Source organism: Marmota flaviventris, chromosome 18, assembly GCF_047511675.1.
Source record: "Marmota flaviventris isolate mMarFla1 chromosome 18, mMarFla1.hap1, whole genome shotgun sequence".
Classification (NCBI taxonomy): domain Eukaryota; kingdom Metazoa; phylum Chordata; class Mammalia; order Rodentia; family Sciuridae; genus Marmota; species Marmota flaviventris.
In genome coordinates, this window is record NC_092515.1 from 58,346,206 (window position 1) to 58,365,900 (window position 19,695).

The window sequence follows — 19,695 nt, forward strand, 5'->3', positions numbered from 1 at the left end:
GTAATATTTGAACAGAGACCTGTGTGACCTCTTGGCAGCACATATAAAGGCCCTGGGGCAGGAATGAGTTAGGAGGTTCTAGGTGCAGAACAAAGCCATTGTTGCTAGATTAAAATTAACAAAACAAAGGAAGTTGGAGAAAGAATCTAGGGAGCAGGTAGGTAGGTCCTATAAGGCCAATGAGCATGGAAAGAGATCTGGATTGATTATAAGTGATTATAACTATGGGAAGATGTTTGAGCAGGGCAGTGCCACAATCTCATTGGAACTTTCAAAGCTGTAGTCTACTGCATGGAGCATATGCTCTCGAGGCCAGGAGAACAGCTACTAGAGAAACAGGGTTTGGACTAGGTGGTATCTTTGCAAGAGCAATCCCACAGTCCTACCCTGCACCTCTAGTGGCCCAGGCAAGGCCTTGCTGGTGGCACTTGGGACTGGGTGTCTTGCTCCACCACAACCTCCTGGGCCAGGAGGGATGTCAGGTTCTTGATGATGCTGGCACATGGGTCTCAGCCCAGGTAGTGGCACTACTCACCATGCACCCAGTTATACCTCCTCCTGATGCTGCTCAAGTCTGCGTGTTTTCTGCTCAGTGACCTTCCTTCTGCATACCCGCTGGCATCCAGAGCTTTCCCCCGTCCTGCAAGCCTGGGAGGAGGTATCTGCTGGCAGATCCCTGAAGGTACCCTGGCAGGTCCAGGCATCCCGAGGACTTTGCATCCAGGCCCCTCTTGCACAGCCTCCACTGCTCTGCCCACAGCATCCCCCGTGCATCCTCGCCGCACACTGAGATTCTGCTTTTCTCTGCTGGAAAGCAGAGTTTTTCTCAGAGGCTGCTCCTGTCCACAAAGGGCCAGGACTTCCCTCTTCAGAAGCACTAGTCCCACCACCGCTCACCACCCAGCGATGGGAGCTGGCCCTCCCCCTGCCCTCTGCCCTCTGCCTTCTCTCCTTGACTTCTGCCTGTGCCTCCCCAGCCATCAGGTCTCTTTTGCAGGGGTACAGCTGACAGCTGGGTCTACGGAGACAGGCAGCATCCCATCTCCTGTCACCTGGCTCTCTACCAGGTGTCCCCGCCTTCTTTCCTTCAGGAGGCCAACAGCTTGTGCTCTGCTGTCAGCTCATAAGAAGTAGTGCTTAGGGACATCCTGGACTGCCAGGTGTCTGTCTGGCTTTCACTTGGTTTCCTGAAACCCCCAGCCCAGTGTCTCTCTCTGCTGTCATTCATTCGGACTTAAGCTGAGACATCAGTATTACTGAGTATGTTTTTATAGGTCCCTAACTAGACTACAAACGGCTAGAGGGCAGGTTCTGTGTCGTATCCATCTTTGTGTCCCCCAGAGAGCTCAGCACAGTAACTTATTTTTGGTGACTGTTCCCTAAGTATATGCTGATTGACTGACTGCCACGCCAGCCCCAGGAGCGGACACGCTTCCGCGAAGGGCTAAGCAGGGACCCAGTATTTGTCTCTCCGCCTATTCAGTTGTAACAATAGATCAAGGCAAGACTTCAATTATCCTTCACTTTCCTTCCCAAGCTCTCTTCTCTGTTCATTCTATTGAAAATGCTAGTGACAGGGAGCGAGGCGCGGAGAGAGACAGAATGCTCGCAGAGCCTTAGGAAAGCCGTGCACCAGGAAGGACATATTTCAATGAAGTTATTTTCCACCAAGGCTAATATTGTGTTTCAATACTTCAGGCTCTAGTGAGCTCATCAACAATGTTTGCCTTTAATTTTACCATTTGTACCCAGTCATATGTTACTAGCTGCACTCATGTCTAGCTCTATTTCATCAAAGGGATGTTAGGGCTTCCATTGTCTTTGAAAAATTGCTTCAAGATGGACGCGTATGGATATCCATCATGTTTAATTATCTTCTTCCTCACGTTCCCTCAGTCGTCTGTTAAAGGATAAATTGTTCACATGCTCATTAAAAAATGGAATTTGTGTGATTGGATGAGGGAAAGAAATTGCATATTGGGTTGGAGCGAAGGGAACCTTTCCCTTATTTCTCCCTGTGAGGACCCCTGGCCTTCCCCTCATGTCCAGGAGCAGCCCCTGGCCAGGTGCAGGGAGCCCATGGGCCTGAGGTTTGAGGAAAGAACTCTTCCTCTCCCGGCAGATTCCACATGGCTTTAGAAGCTCCGGGCACTGGAATGAGTATGAATCACCTGGGAATAGGTGTCGTGCCCACTCCCTGCCCATTAGGTAACACAGACTTGGAACCTGGCACCAAGGCCCACTTCAGGCTCCCCAGGTGAGTCTGCTGTGAGCCAGAGGGAAACTGGTGGCCTCCAGCAGGGCTTCTCAGCAAGGTGTGGAGACAGTTCTGATGGCCTCACTTTTGGAGGGGTGGTGTTACCCGCAGCTAGCATGTTGAGGCCAAGGATGAGTCTCAGCACCCTGCGACGTACTGCCCAGTGCTCTACCCCCTAAAAAATATCCATCTGGTATAAAAGTCTAAGTACCAAAGTTTAGAGCCCTTTTCCTAAGACCGTAGAGAAGCCAGCATGTGCCACACATGCACACTTATTTGAGTCTAAGATATTTTTACAGGAACATCACCTCACTTTTCTCGAATGACTACGGTTCTCCAAGCATATATGCTTTTTCATGCTTCACTGAGTTTGGCATTCACCATGACCCCACGAGGGAAAAATTGTGACCATCTTGTTTTTACACATCAGGAAACTGAAGCCGAGGAGCATGGATGACTTTCTCAGGACCGTGGTCTTCAACTTCTCAGCTGGGCTCTTTTCCTTAGCACACGTGTCAGTGGGGTACATCGACGTCTTCCCTGCCACATCCCCCGCGGGGGCCAACACTGTGACTAATCACTGCCTTCACTTCCCCTGAGCCCAAGTGCAGCCTCAGAGCCCTTCTCAACACTGAGCTCCCGGCAGCCCCAGGAGAGAGGACTTGCCACAGCCTCTCCCACCCCAACTCCATCCCTCCCCCTGCATGATGATGATCTCCTTGAAAGAGACAGAGAGGAGAGCGCTGGAGAGTAGGAGGGCCCTTGAACGTCTGCAGGTGTTGAGGCAATCTGTTTGGGAAATTAGGATGTTAGCAGCGTGTAGTCCTGTCTGCCTAGATGAGGAAGCGACTGTCTCCCAAACCTTGTATTTCTTTATAACTTTATTAGTGGCTTGGCTCTCACCATACGCCCCATTGATACACAAAGGCATCACACACAGTTGTATTCTTTGGAGCAAACTAAATATTTTACCTTCTTGAGCTTGCTGGGTTCTCCCTCCCGAGCTGGAGACGTAATTATGAGAAGACTTTTGAACAACGATTCACGACACAGGCAGGACAAGAGTCAGTGTGTGCTCAACTGGCAGAGTGGACAAGCTGGGGCTGGTGGTCCTTGCCTAAGCCCTGGGCACAGTGAACAGCATGCACAATTAAATGCGTAATGCCTGTGAGAAAGCTGCAGTGGGAGGGCTGAGAGCCCAGGAGAAGGAGCAAGTGGGGTTAGACGCAGACTCTGCCTTGCAGGAGGCAGGTGATGGAGGAGATGCAGGCAGCCCAGCAGATCACTGGCCCCATCACTGGGAGACAGGTTGCAAAATGGCACTGGGCATCTGCACATTGAGGTGCTTACCACCATATTGAAAAAGTTAACTGAGCCTTTTTAGAGTAAACAGGGCCCACAGCTCTTATTTCTAGCCCGAGGGTACCTGTGGGATCAGTAGCCAGCATCAGGCGTGAAGACCCACCACACCATGACTGAAATTGAGTGGATGGGTCTCGTTCCCCATCTTTGGGCTGACCAGCATGTGTGCCCAAGGGCACTCCTGCTCTTCTGTGCTCCACCAGGAGGGATTCAGGCACGCTGTTGCTGGGCGGGCTGCAGTTCATAGCTTCCTCTCTTCACCAGGAACTCAGCCACAGGCCCCAGGAATAGCACCTTGGTTATCTGGAGTTTTCGTGCCAGCATTTGCCTTGGGACTTCTGGGGAACTATATTTTGCAGAAGTTTCTCTCTCTGCTGGGCTAAAATCTCCTGAGAGTCCTCATCAGTGCCCAACACTCCATGAATGAGTTACCAGGTGCCAGCGGGCTCCTGCCATCCCGTATCATAACCTCTCCAGGATGTCACTGTTCTTCTAATGGATGAGAAAACCAACCTGAGAGATAATTGATTTGGAGAGGTCCACACAATTTGGAAAATTGGAAAGCGGCAGACCTAAAATTTGTATCAAGTCAAGTTCACATCACAGTCTTGTCTCTTGCATTTTTGTGTTTCTGCTCTTAAGAGGAGGGGGAGATTACAGAGTGTGGTTGAGGGTGTGCCTTCCTCCTGTATGGTAGAGCAGTCACATTAGCAGAGTAAGTGAGGAAGAAAATGCAAGAATCCTCATGGCTCCCTACTCTGGAAAACAGCATTTCCAAATCTGGGTTCAGTTTAATGCAGTATTTGCCAAAATCTCTGTGTCTTCAGAACCTCTCTTTTCCCCCACAGTCAACTTATTATTAGCCCCAAGACACTGGTGTTGCACATATGATTTCATGATTTGAAGACAGCCTGGCATGTACTATACCATAATAAAAATAGAAAGCTCAATAAAATGCAAACATCTTCATGTTAGCAAGCAGATGCTCCAACGACAAATCTGACCTTGATTGATAAGTTGGAATCCATTCAATACTTAAAAATGAGCTAAAAAACTTAGAGATTGAAGTAATATAGAACTTTCAGTGAAGACATGAAGAGCACCAAGAATCCTAATTCATCTCAAGCTAAGTAACATGGGCATCCATTTCACAAAAGTATCATAAATAAACAGTGATTTATTGAGCTCTCGTAGGTGCCAGGCTCTGCTGGCATTGGAGATGCACGTGTCCAGGAGGGAGGCTTGGTGCTGCTGGCCACAGGCTTGGCCGCTGTGTCTTCTCTCCTAGGTGCTTTGCAGTGTGCCAAGGGAGGAAACAGCTACCTTCCTGTTGCCACAGCTCTGCCTGATCTCCAGTCAGCCTGCAGTTCATTTACCCACTCATTCATTCAAGAGATCTTCTCTGAGCACCTACCTGCACCAGTCACTGTAGACACAGCACTGCAGGGTGCAGATAAAAGTCCTTTCCACAGAGAAGTTTTTTCCCAGTGGAACTGATATCCTGATTATTCTGGGTTTATTTTTAAGAGTTGCTGTCCTGTTGAGATCACACCTGGCACATCCTTAAATGGAAACCCAGGATCCTCTCACTTGTCCAGGGCCTTGAACCTCATGGGCTGAGCCAAGCCTTCCTGGCATGGCACTCTGTTATGTTCTCAGCCCCCTCCTGACACGTCACTGGCTTTCTACTTCCTGGACCTTTGGGCTTGACTCTGCCTCCCACTCCTACCAGATGCATCCATCCAGTCCTGGAAACTGTACTGAGCCATCCTGGGTACTGTGCTGTGTGGGACCACAGAGGTGGGCAGCACAGAGTCTTGGCTCTCGAGGGGCACAGAGTGGAGTGATGGCAAGAGGATGTGAAAGGTGAGGTGAACTCTGAGGGCAGTGGGCAGAGGCTGCTGGTCTTCCTGGAGGAGGGCTCCCCTGCTCTGAGTCTTGAGGGATGTGGAAAGACAGGTGGGTGGTGAGAGGGAAGGGGAAGGCCTTCCAGGTTGAAGGGGAGACAACACAGATGCTGGAGGATAGGACAGGCAGGGAGGACGGGGCTTCCCTGCTGCCGCCGCTCAGCTCAGCCACTAGGTCTGCTGCTCCTTTCTTCCCAGCATTGAGCTCAGCCCCACGAAGAGCTGGTGAATGAAACAGGCACATCTTCCCATCAAGCAAAGGCAACAGGCAACGAGCCAGGAACCAGCCTAATTGTGTGACAGATGCTCTGAAACGTGTGAGCACCTAGGGCAAGAGCAAGTAGGCGCCCAGGGCCCTCCGTTGGGTCAGGCAAAGCTCCTGGGGTGCAGAGGGGGTACCTTAGAGCCAAGGCCTGCAGGTTCAGAGGGAACAGCAGGGCAAGAGTGCTGGGCAGGGAGGGGCTGTGGAGGGTGGTCAAGGAATTCCAGAGGGAATGTGGCCAGAGTGAGGTGGACAGTGCAGGGAGGGTTGTTGGGGCAGGCTGCACTGGGCATTATGGTGTCTGTGGGGTTTGAGTTCAGGCATAAGGTGATACAGTATGACTGAAGGATCAATCATATTTGAAAAATAACAATAATAATTGTGGAGTGTATGATATTAAGAGACTTAGTGTTAGTTGTTTTGGGTGTTATAATGAAAAGGTGGTTAAACAAAAAGTCTTAATCAATTGGAGCTTTGTACTGAGCTCTTTAGAAGTGAAATGATACATGCTTTATTTTAAATTATTTCAGAAAAATAAGTAGGGAAAGAGATAAAACAAAAATTGGAGAAATTATGATAATTTTTGAAGCTGGGTAATGGCCTGCTGGTATCATAAGATTATTCATATTTGAGTGCTTGAAATTTTCTATAATGAAAGTGCTTTAAAGTTTGTGAAAAAATTATATACAGTAAGTGCTCAATAAAGGGGAAATTGTTAATGAATGTTAATTGTTACCTTTTCTTGAGCATTTACTTCATGGCAGATTTCAAATTAGTTACTTTGTTATACATAAGCTCAGATCTTCTGCACTCTTGAAATTGTGCATCCCTATCCACAAAGAAGACTGCAGTCATTACATTTGACGAGTCATGCTGTTTGAGCACCTCACAGAACGTGCAAGCATTCCAAGAAATCTCAAAAGGAGGAAATGAAGTTGGAGTAGGTAACAGTTCATGTCCTGCTAACTGTGGTTGATTTGTGTTAGCATTAGCTACTACCTGCAGGCAGAAGTTACACATACAGAAAAATTTGTCACCAATAATATTGGGCATAAATCCATATTCCAAACAACCTCATGATAATTTCTTTGGGTCTGTGGTAGGCAGGGTTTCAGCAGCTCAGATTATATCATCATTGTCTTTGCCTTATAAGGTGACCCATGAAGAACCCTAACAGATGTGGAAGACAGGTCAGCTCTGCCATTTTCTGGCTATTCACTTGTATTTACGTGTGTGTGTGTATGAATACCAGGAGTGTTTTTTAATTAATTTTCTTATTTGTTTTAATTAGTTATATGTGACAGTAGAATGCATTTGACTTTGATATATCATACATAGATGGGATATAATTTCTCACTTTTATTAGTGTACATGTTACAGAATCATATTGGTCATGTAGTCACATATATGTATACAGAAATAATGTCTGTTTCATTTTACTATCTCTCCTATCCCTACATTCCCTCCCCTCCCCTCCAATTACTTCCCTCTACCTAATCTAAGGTAATGCTATTTTTCTCAGTGCCCCCTGCCTTATTGTGAATTAGCATCTGCATATTAGAGAAAACATTCGGCCTTTGGGTTTGTGAGATTGGCTTGTTTTGCTTAGCATGATATTCTCCAACTCCAAACATTTACTGGAGAATTTCACTCTTCTTTTAAAGCTGAGTAATATTCCAATATATATATATATATATATCACATTTTCTTTATCCATTCATCTATTGAGGGACACCTAGGTTGGTTCCATAGTTTAGCTATTATGAATTGAGCTGCTATAAACATTGACATGGCTGCATTACTGTAGTATGCTGATTTTAAGTCCTTTGGGTACAAACCGAGGAGTGCCATAGCTGGGTCAAATGATGGTTCCATTCCACGTTTTCTGAGTAATCTCCATACTGCTTTCCATAGTGGTTGCACCAATTTGCAGTCCCACCAGCAATGTATGAGTGTATTTTTCCCCCCCACATCCTCGTCAACATTTATTGTTGTCTGTATTCTTAATGATTGCCATTCTTACAGGAGTGAGATGAAATCTTAGAGTAGTTTTGATTTGCATTTCTCTATTGTTAGAGATGTTGAACACTTTTTCATGTATTTGTTAATTGATTATTTGGTTTTTTTTTTTTTTTGGTGCTTATCTTGTTGAGCTCTTTATATACCCTAGAGATTAGAGCTCTATCTGATGTGTAAGGGGTAAAAATTTGTTCCCAGGATGTAGGCTTCCTGTTCACCTCACAGATTATTTCTTTTGCTGAGAAAAAACTTTTTAGTTTGAATCCATCCCATTTGTTGATTCTTGTTTTTAATTCTTGTGCTATAGGTGTCTTGTTAAGGAAGTTGGGGCCTAACCCCACGTGATGGAGATTAGGGCCTATTTTTTCTTCTATTAGATGCAGAGTCTCTGGTTTAATTCCTAGATCCTTGATCCATTTTGGGTTGACTTTTGTGCATGGTGAGAGATAGGGACTCAATTTCATTTTGTTGCATATGGATTTTCAGTTTTCCTAGCACCATTTGTTGAAGATGCTACCCTTTCTCCAGTACATGCCTTTGGCACCTTTGTCTAATATAAGGTAGTTGTAATTTTGTGGATTTGTCTCTATGTCCTCTATTCTGTACCATTGGTCTACCAGCCTGTTTTGGTGCCAGTACCGTGCTGATTTTGTTACTATTGCTCTGTAGTATAGTTTAAGGTCTGGTATAGTGATACCACGTGGAACAGGATTTTTTTTAATGCATCAGTGTGTGAAAGACAATGATCTATGAATGATGTTTTGCATTTTTGTAATTTTTTTATGTCTATATATTTTTTCTCTTTGTTTGTATTCTTCCACTCTCTTGTCTATTTTCTTGGATTTTTTTCCCAACTTTTCTCCAACCAATAGCCAATCTCTGTTGTCTCCTCTTCCACTCTTCCTGTAAAGTTTTACTTCTAGCTTCTCTCTTCCTCCCTCATGAACATTGCATACTACACTACCTCTGTTCTCTCATCCACCATTTGAAATTGTAAACCATTTTAACAAATTTTCTGTTTATAGTATAGATAGTTATTGAACTCATCATTTTGGTTTAATAGGAGAAAGCAGTAGATGTCTTAGTGGGAGCTGTTATGTTTAAGGCTATACATTGTGTACACTGGCTGCTGTTGATATTGGTCTTACCAGTAAAGGTGAAATGCTAGAAACCTTCAGGGACACTATAGGTCTACAGCATAGAATTTTTGCTGCCTTAGATCCATACTTCTAGATAGGAAAACACACTAACAACATGAAAAAAACAAGGGAATAAAGCACCCCAAACAAACCAAGATGCTTCAACCACAGAAGCCACTGATAGAACAGTAGAGAAATGTCCAAGAAGGAGTTCAGATTATACATAGTTAAATTGATATGTGAAGTAAAGGACAGTATAAGGAGTGAAATCAGAGAAAAAATACAGAAAGTAAAAGACCACTTCAATAAATAGTTAGAGATCATGAAAAAAAATTAAAAAACAAGCAGAAATCCTCAAAATGAAGGAATCAGTAAACCAAATTATAAATTCAATAGAAAGCATCACCAAGAGACTAGACCACTTGGAAGACAGAACCTTAGACAATGAAGACAAAATATATAATCTTGAAAGTAGAGTTGCCCATGCAGAGAAGATGGTAAGAAACTATGAACAGAACATCCAAGAATTATGGGATAACATGAAAAGACCAAATTTTAGAATTATCAGAATAGATGAAGGAGCAGAGATACAAAATCTTTACAATTATATAATAGCAGAAAATTTCCCAAACCTAAAGAATGGAATGGAAAATCAAATACAAGAGAATTATAGGACCCCAAAACTACAGCAGACCCACACCAAGACACAGTAGAGAATGACTAACACACAGAATAAAGATAAAATCTTAAAGGCTGTGAGAGAAAACAATCAAATTATGTACAGGGGGAAACTAATTTGTATCTCAACTGATTTCTCAACCCAGACCCTCAAAGTTAGGAGGTCCTGGAATAATATATTTCAAGCTCTGAAAGAAAACAGATGCCAACCAAGAATTTTATATCCAGCAAACTTAAGTTTCAGATTTGAAACTGAAATTAAAACCTTCCATGATAAACAAAAATTAAAAGAATGCACAACGAGAAAGCCTACACTACAAAGCATTCTCAACAAAATATTCCGTGAGGGTGAAGTAAAAAACAAGTGAAAACCAGTGAAGGGAGAATCTACACTAAAGGGACATTCAACCCAATGAAAAACTAAGACAAATCAAAAACCAGAAATAAATCAAAATGACAGGGAATACAAATCATATCTTAATAATGACCTTCAATGTTAACAGCCTAAACTTATCAACCAAAAGCTATAGATTGGCAGATTGGATTAAAAAGCAAGACCCAACAATATGCTGACTTCAAAAGTCTCACCTCACGGGCAAAGACATTCACAGGCTGAAGGTGAAAGGATGGGAAAAATCTTATCATTCATATGGACTATGTAAACAAGCAGTGGTTTCCATTCTCAGATAAAGTAGACTTCAAACCAAAGTTAATCAGAAGAGACAAAGAAGAACATTTCATACTTCTTAAGGGAAGTATATATAAGCAGAACCTAACAATTATAAATATTTATGCCTCAAACAATGGAGCATCTTTGTACATCAAACAAACCCTTCTCAATTTCAAGAGTCAAGTAGACCACAATCCAATTAAACTGGGTGATTTTAACACACTTCTCTCACAACTGGACAGATCTTCCAAACAAAAACTAAATAAGGAAACTATAGAACTAAATAATACAGTCAAGAATTTAGACTTAACGGACATGTATAGAATATAGAATATTTCATCCATCAACGAGCAAATATACTTTCTTCTCAGCAGCACGTGGCTTCTTCTCTAAAATAGTCCATATCTTATGTCACAAAGAGAATCTTAGTAAATATAAAACACAGAGATAATACCTGTATTCTATCAGACCGTAATGGAATGAAATTAGAAATCAATGATAAAGTAAAAATTATAAGCTACTGTAACAAATGGAGTCTAAATAATACACTATTGAATGATGAATGGATAGTAGAAGAAATCAAAGATGAAATAAAAGAATTCTTAGAGGAAAATGAGAACACTGATAAAACATATCAAAATCTCTGGAACACTATGAAGGCAGTACTAAGAGGAAAGTTTATTGCATTGAGTGTATTCATTAAAAAAAAAGTCAATAAATAAAGACTAAATACTACATCTCAAAGCCCTAGGAAAAAAAGAACAAATCAACACTAAAAGCAATAGAAAACAGAAAATAATTAAAATCACAGCTGAAATAAGTGAAATTTAAACAAAAGAAACAATTGAAAAAGTTGACAAAACAAAAAGTTGGTTCCTTGAAAAATAAATATAGATAAACCCCTGGCTATACTAACAAAGAGAAAAAGAGAGAAAACTCACATCACCAAAATACAAGATGAAGAAGGAAATATCACAACAGACATGTCTGAAATAATACAGAAGATAATTAGAAACTATTTTGAAAATTTATACTATAATATAATAGAAAATATTGAAGACACCAACAAATTTCTAGAGATATATGACCTACCCAAACTGAATGAGGAGGTCATACACAATTTAAGCAGATCAATTTCAAGTAATGAACTAGAAAATGCCATCAAAAGCCTACCAACTAAAAAAAGCCCAGGACCAGATGGATTCTCAGCCAAGTTTTACAAAACTTTCAAAGAAGAATTAACAGCAGTACTACTCAAAGTACTCCATGAAATAGAAAAGGAGGGAACCCTTCCAAACTCATCCTAAGAGGCTAATATCACTCTGATACAAAAACCAGACAAAAACACATCAAGGAAAGAAAACTTAAGACAAATATCCCTGATGAACATAGATGCAAAAAATTCCCAATAAAATTATGGCAAATCACATACAAAAACATATTAAAAAGATAGTGCACCATGATCAAGTGGGATTCATCCCAGGGATGCAGGGTTGGTTCCACATACGGAAATCAATAAACATAATTCATCATATTAATAGACTTAGAAACAAGAATCATATATCATCTCAATAGATGCAGAAAAAGCATTTGACAAAATACAGCACATCTTCATGTTCAAAATACTAGAAAAATTAGGGACGTAGGAACATACCTCAACATTGTAAAAGCTATATATGCTAAACCCAAGATCAGCATTATTCTAAATGAGCAAAAATTAAAAGCATTCTTGCTAAAAACTGGAATAAGACAAGGATGTCCTCTTTCACCACTTCTATTCAACATCATCATTTAAACTCTAGCCAGAGCAATTAGACAAAAGAAAGAAATTAAAGGGATATAAATAGATAAAGAAGAACTCAAACTATCACTATTTGCTGATGACATGATTCTATATCTAGAAGATCCAAAAATTCTACCAGAAAACTCCTAGGACTAATAAATAAATTTAGCAAAGTAGCAGGATATAAAATCAACACCCATAAATCAAACGCATTCCTATATATCAGCAGTGAATCCACTGAAAGAGAAATTAGGAAAACTATTCCATTCATAATAGTCTAAAAAATACCTGGGAATCAATCTAACAGAAGAGGTGAAAGACCTTTACAATGAAAACTACAGAATACTAAAGAAAGAAATTGAAGAAAACCTCAAAAGATAGAAAGGTCTCCCATGCTCCTGGATAGGCAGAATTAATATTGTCAAAATGGCCATACTACTAAAATCATTATATGGATTTAATGCAATTCCTATTAAAATACCAATGACTTCTTCATAGAATAGAAAAAGCAACCAGGAGTGCCTTTTAAGTCAGAACACTGATTTTTTTTTTTTTTTTTTTTTGGTACTGGGGATTGAACCCAGACACTCTACCACTGAGCCACAACCTCAGCCCTTATTTTTTGTTTTATTTTGAGACAGGATCTTGCTGAGTTGTAGGGCCTCACTAAGTTGCTGAGAATGGACTTGAACTTGCAATCCTCCTGCATCAGCTTCCTGAGCTATTAAGATTACAGGTAGGCATCACCATGCCCAACTGAATATTATGATTTATTTACCTGGGCACACACAAACTACCTTACAAAACAAAGCAAATAAATAAGTGAAGGGTTGATGTCAGTTACCCTGCATTACAGAAAAAGAGCTGTCATGAGATCAAATATGGGTGTTGGGTGCAATGTGTGTGCGTGTGTGTGTGTGTGTGTATATATATAATATAGCATGTATACAATATTATATAGTTTATATAATAGTATTGGTAAGGCTTTAATTCCTTTTTTACAATTTGAGGTCAATTAAATAATTCAGAAATAAATTTCTAACACTTCTTTCCGGTACCCTCAGCAGATCATCCTAAGTCCTCCCTTCCCCCTTGTAGAGTGCAGGCTCTGCTTTGGAGACCTTTGCATCTGTCTGCTCCTCACAGTAACCATGTGGAGCAAATGTTATTAGCCTCCAATTTGCAACTGTGAAACTGAACTGGGGAAGGTGAAATGACTTTCCCTAGGGATATAGCTGCTAAGAGGCAGAGCAGGATTAAAACTCAGGGATGCCAGACGGAAAGTTCCTTCCTCCTTAATTACAGTGCTGGCTGCTAACCTTCCTGTTGGCTGAAGACTGGGCAGGGGGCAATGATCCCTGCATCACAGAGGTGGAGGTCAGCAGGCCAAACTGGCTTTCTCATGCTCAGGCTGGTCTGTGTTACTCTAGGAGCCAACTATCTGCATGTGAATCCCAGTTCACCCCATGCAGCTTGGGCAAATGATTTAACTTCCCAAGTGTGAATTTCCTTAGCCTTCATATGGGCTAATAGGAATACCCTTCTCAAAGAACTTTGGAAAAATCTAATTGAGATAGTGGATGGGCATGGGAATATGGATATTTGTTATTGTTCTGTGTATGGGAAGTGATGGCACAGAATAGGGTTAAATATGGAGGTGTCAGAGCTACCTTCATTTGCCAATATGCATTATTGATACGAAAATGAAGAAATGAATGAGTTGCCCTGTCAGTTCCCCCCACCTTCAAATACTCTCTGGGCCTGAATTCTGCTTTTGTGTTTGGCCCATGATGAAGCTGCACAATGAGCTCTAGGCTCTAGGCTCTCATGGGCAGGGGCATCATGACTTTCCTCACCTTGTTTGAATCTTGTCCAGTTGTATCTGCAGATGCTGTAGCCCTGTGGTCCTCCTGCCACCAGGAATAAAAACTGGGCTCATCTGTACTTGCCATTGAGTCAGAAAATCTGGAGAGAAAAAGGCTAGTATGGACAGAGATTCCAAATTTATGTGACAGGGACACAAATAATGTCTTGCATTCTGAGAGCAGAATGCAAAGGCTTTCTAGCTCACAACATATTTTAATGCCATATTTGAGCTCTGCGGCAGAACAGCTCTCTCTAGATGCTAGAGCACAGCTGTAAAAAGAAAAAAAAAGGAGGCAGAGAGAGAGAGAGAGAAAGAAAGAGAGAAAGAAAGGAAGGTCTACTCCTAAGATCCAAGCAAGCTGCAAATTAAAAAGGGAGAGAATATTTTGGTGGATCATGTGAAGGAAAGGTCATCTGTCTTCATGACTCAAGGTAATAGCAATGCCCAATGTGGACCCAGAGAAAGTTATTATTTTCTGGACATTTCCAATATGCCTTGCCTTGGGCCAAGCATTTCTTTCTGTTATCTCACTGAAAACTTACAGCAGCCTTATGAGATTGGTTAGATTGGTACTATCACCAATTTTGCACCCCAAGAGGAAACGGGTGATACAATTAAATTATGACATTTTGAGGAGAGTTTATTTGAAAGGGTCTATTTGCAAAGGTGTGGCAATGTCCAAAGGAAACTCTAGAGGAAGGACCACAACCAGGGGCTGGTAGCAGCAAAGGTGTTGCCCCCATTATGGTTTAGATATGAGGTGTCCCCCAAAAGCTCACATCTGAGACAACACAAGAGAGGAGATGATTAGATTATGAGAGGTGTGACCTAATCAGTGGATTAATCCACTAATATGGCTTAACTGAATGATAGGTGTAAGTGAGTAGGGTACCTAGAGGACGTGGCTCACTGTGTAGGTGACATTGGGGTTTATGTTTTGTCTGCTTCCTTATTGCTGTGTCCAGAGCTATTTTCCTCCACCACGATATTCTGCCTCATTTTAGGACCATGTGATGGAGCTGGCTACTGTGGATGGAACCTCTGAAATCATGAGCCAGGATAAGCTTTTCGTCCTCTCTGTTGTTCTTGTCAGTTTGGTCACAGCAATAAAAAAGTTAACTAAAACCCCACTCTAAAGGCAAAAAGGAAGACAGGCAGCACTTACCAACACCAGAAGGAGAAAGGCCTCCCTTGAGTGGCGAGGGGTCCTTGGTGGAGGGAAAAGCCCGCCTAAGGAAGGGCCAAAGCCGACTAGAAGCTAGAGGGTAGGAACATCTGTTGGTGTGATCTACTGTCTCTCTACCTCTGGATGATTGACACTGGGGGCTGGGTGAAGTTTGACCGCAGAGAGCCATTCTGTGTATTTGGCTATTTAGCAGCAACCCTAGCCTGAACTTATCACATGTCAGGAGTAACTCCCTCGGTTTTGATGAACAAAAAATGCCTTTAGACATTTGCTCATGGGAGGGGGCAGCACTGTTCTGGCTGAGAGCCACTGCTAGATAACACACAGGTTAGTCTCCCAGGCAGAGAGCAGGGTGCAGAGGTGTACAGAGTGGGTCTGGAGAAAGGATCCAAGAGAGAGCTTACGTTAGTCTTCTTTCCTTGCCAAGGAAGCTGAGGCTTGAGCAAATTAATTAGCTTGCTCAAACCCATGCAGATTGTAAAGACAGAAGACAGTTTGCAAACCTAGGTCTGCTTGCTCTCAACACCAGCTTAAAATCACAATCTGTAGTCCATATTCACAGATTGAAAAATTTCAGAGGAAAAGAATGGAAATTTGCAAATTGAGCTCTTGGTTGTTCTGGGAGGGTTGGCATGTGTGGGGCACTTATGTTCAGGATCTGGAGTGCAAAGTGGCCTTTGCTGTAGACCTTGTAGCCCAGGAGACTTTCAAAGCTGTTATTGCCTTAAGAAAAGAGCATGAGAGATAGACTTTGGGTGGATCTGATCTGTAGCTCTGTACCCACTGTGAGTCTAGAATTCTTTCATCATGTGGTGGACTATATTCATGTAGTAGGCACCTAGCACATCACCTTGTGTTTTCTTTTTACTATCACAACAATTAATAAGTGTACAGGTCAGTGGAATGAGTTATTTCAAGAGATGTAAGTTGCTAAAATGTCCACCAACAGAAAAATGGATAAACAAAATGTGATACATATATATAATGGAATTCTATTGAGCCTTAAAAAAGAATGAAACTGAGGCAGACAGCAGACAAACGAGCCTTTCAGAGAGTATGCCAAGTGGAAAAAACCCATCCCAAAAGCACAAATGCTACGCCTGCAGCATCTCTGAAGGCTTCCAACCCATCCAGGTGGCCTGGGATTGTCACAGGGCTTCCTATTGAGTCTCAGTTGGTTTGTGACTTCAGGTCTAAACACCTCAGTTACTCTGTGCTCTCCCACTGGGTCTCCCTTCTCTTGGGCAAACAGTCTATTATTTTTTTTTTTTTATTACATCCAGAGGAAATAATTTCCAACTTTTCTCTCCATCATCTCAGTTGACCTTCAGAAGCTTCCTATCTCATTAAATTATTTTTCAATAAGGAAGTACCCAGAACTAAGCAAAACACTGAAGATGGAAAGAAGACCTCTTCCTCAGTGCTTGTTTGCTCTCTTCCTTGTAGATGCACTTGAACTGTGTTGGTTTCTGCTGACAGCAGCACACACTATTGATAAGAAGACACTCTGTAGGAAGGGCAGCCTTCAGCAGCACGATGTTCTAGACCACAGGCATTTGGTCCCTGTGTGTTTTTCAGCCTTGTGTCATTTATTTGTTTGGCTCACAGATGATTATTGAGAGCCTAAGTCTCTTTGGTGTAGAGCTGAGAAGGCTCTGGACAATATCATGGAAAGCAAAAACCAGGCTTGGTTCTATAGGGTGGGGACCATTCCTGCTCCTCTTCTGCACAGCAGTTAGCTAAACCACATTTTCCAGCTTCATTTGCAATGAGTTGGGCTGTGATCAGAGCAGAATGGGAGTTCATGATGAACACCACCAGCAGGGCTAGCTCCTTAAAGTCTTCCTTGCCTGACCCTCCATTCTCCCCCTTCCTTCAGTTGCTGGCTAAATGCAGGGGATCCAGAGAACACCACCTAGGCCCTGGTGCAAGCTATGGCCTCTAAATGGAGGAGCCTGGGTCCCTGAGTCACTGGATGGAAACTTGCTTGCAAATATCCAGCTACATTTTAACTAAAAAACAAAACAAACAAAAAACTTTCTAGTGAATTAAGCCACCTTGATTCTTAAATTTGTTTGTCACTCTCACTAACTAACACTTCCTTGCCTTTTGAGGGTGGGGAGAGAAAGCAGCTGAGTCTGAAGATGACTCCATGATGGATTCCCACCTATCTCCGCCATCTCACTCTCCACGCTCTAGCTCCTGGCTGGTTCTTTCCTACTCTGTCTATGCACATTCTGTTTCCTTTACCTTCTGTTTCCAACCTCCCATGTCCACTCTCCTTTCTGCTAACAAGATAAAATAAAATCAGAGTAATCAAGGAGCCCCACACTCGCTGAGGAGTGGGCTATCACAAACAAATGTGTTATATTAAGAAAGAGAAGTGTGAAGTTGTGATTTTAAAATAATGTTGCTCTGTCATTACTAAAAATGGCTCATTAATAGCAGCAACTGACACATGTTTACTCAGTGCCAACCCCAGAGCCTAGATTTCAGTTGCTAACACTACACTGAAACATGTTGGGTTGCTGTTTCCCTGCATTTGGGGATGAGAAAAAGGATAGGTGTGGGAGACCAACCTTACACGTGACTTAGTCACACACCCCGGCTGGGTGCTGAGGCACTCAGTCACAGAAATGTGGCAGAGCTTTCCCCACCCTTCTTGGGTTCGAGGATCGGTGTCTTGTGCATGGATGTGTCTTGCTACAGCCCCATGGGTGAAGCTATGCTCACCTGTTCCTTTGTAATATAACCTCTTGCCCTGTTTAGGATAGAATCTTCCATGGAAGTGCCTTGTGTGTGTCCCCTCCTCTTACTGTGCCCTTGGGTGTGGCCTACCCAGGTGTCTGTCAACCTGCTGACAGTGGACATCATGAAGATAGACTCAGCCCCTTGAAACCTGACCCCTTGCCTCATTTGAATAGCTTCTCCTCAATAAAAGGGGTCAGTGCATGCTCTCTCTCTTTCTGTGGACCCTTAAGATCAGAGGAGCCGCCACAGCGACCCCAAAGATAAAGGTATCTGTGTCTCTTGTGTGGTTATTTTGTGCAGCCCAGTTAGCGCAGTTCAACTGGAGTGACCCCTGAGCCTTCTAGTCGTGAGAACAGAAAGCTGGCAGAGAGGTTCAGAATGCCTCTTATTGCCAGAGAGCATGGTTGCTTCAGGAATTCACTGCACAAAGAAACCAGCTTATAGCCAAGTGGCAGCAATTTGAGCATCAGTAATAGGAAAAGAGTGGTTATAATTGTAGTTAATTGGGAAAAGTAACGATTGAGAGCCACTTGGGTAGTATGAATGCCCACTGGTGACCCCAGCACAATTTCCAGTGGCCACATTAGGTTTTGGGTTTCTGTTTGCTTGGTACTGAGAATTGAAGCAAGGAGTGTTTTACCACTGAACTACAACCACATTAATTTGAGACAGGGTCTTTCTAAGTTGCTTAGGGCTTTGCTAAGTTGCCAAGGCTGGCCTCAAACTTCTGATTCTCCTACCTCAGCCTCCCAAGCTGCTGAGGTTACAGGTGTGCACCAGCTAGTGGCCACAATAGGAAACAAAATGTTCACTGAGCATACTTTGTCATCATTGTTGTTTGGACTTCTGTCACTATGGGAACGAGTCTGAGGCTGACTATGTTTTGCTGGAAAATCTTAGACAAGATGGGAGTGAACCTTTGCCTCTCCTTCTCCACAGCATTCCCACAAATGGAGGCTGGGAGGTGCTACACCCAGCTGGCCATCAGCTTTATCTCCAAGGGTCACAGTTTCCTCATCTAGAAGATATTATTGTTCAGAGTTAATATTAGAATCAAATGAGATAATCAGTGAACATAAAAAGTATTATAATTACATGTAATGAGTGCTTTTGACAGCTTGTGTAGTTATCTCACTTGATTCTCATAAAACACAGTGAACATTACCTCTAATTTATAAATGAAACAAAGATATTAAAGAACTCTGTTTATTCCCTCAGCAAGTACTTATTTTTATTGTTTATTTTGAAAAATTGACAAAAATGGTATATATTCACAGCACACTACATGATGTTTTGAAATATGTGTACATTGTGGAATGGCTAAATCAAGCTAATTAGCATATGAATTATCTCTATCATTTATTTGCAGTGAGAACACTTAAAATCTACTCTCTAAGCAGTTTTCAAGTATACAATACAGCAACAGATCTCTTGAACTTATTCCTCTTGCCTAACTGAAATTTTGTTTAATTCTTTGACCCACATCTCCCCAATCCATGCTCACCCCACTACTGCCACTCAGAGTGCTCAGTTCCCAGTTACCACTATTGTGTGCTCTTTTCTTCTGTGTGTCTAGCTATTTATTTATTTATATATAACAGTGGGATTCATTACAATTCTTATTACATATATAGAGCTTACTTTTTCATCTCTGGTTGTACACATAGTATACTCATACCAATTCGTGTCTTCATACATGTACTTTGGATAATAATGATCCTCACATTCAACCATCATTAATTACCCCATGCCCCCTCCTTTCCCCTCCCACCCCTCTGCCCTATCTAGAGTTCATCTATTCCTCCCATGCTCCC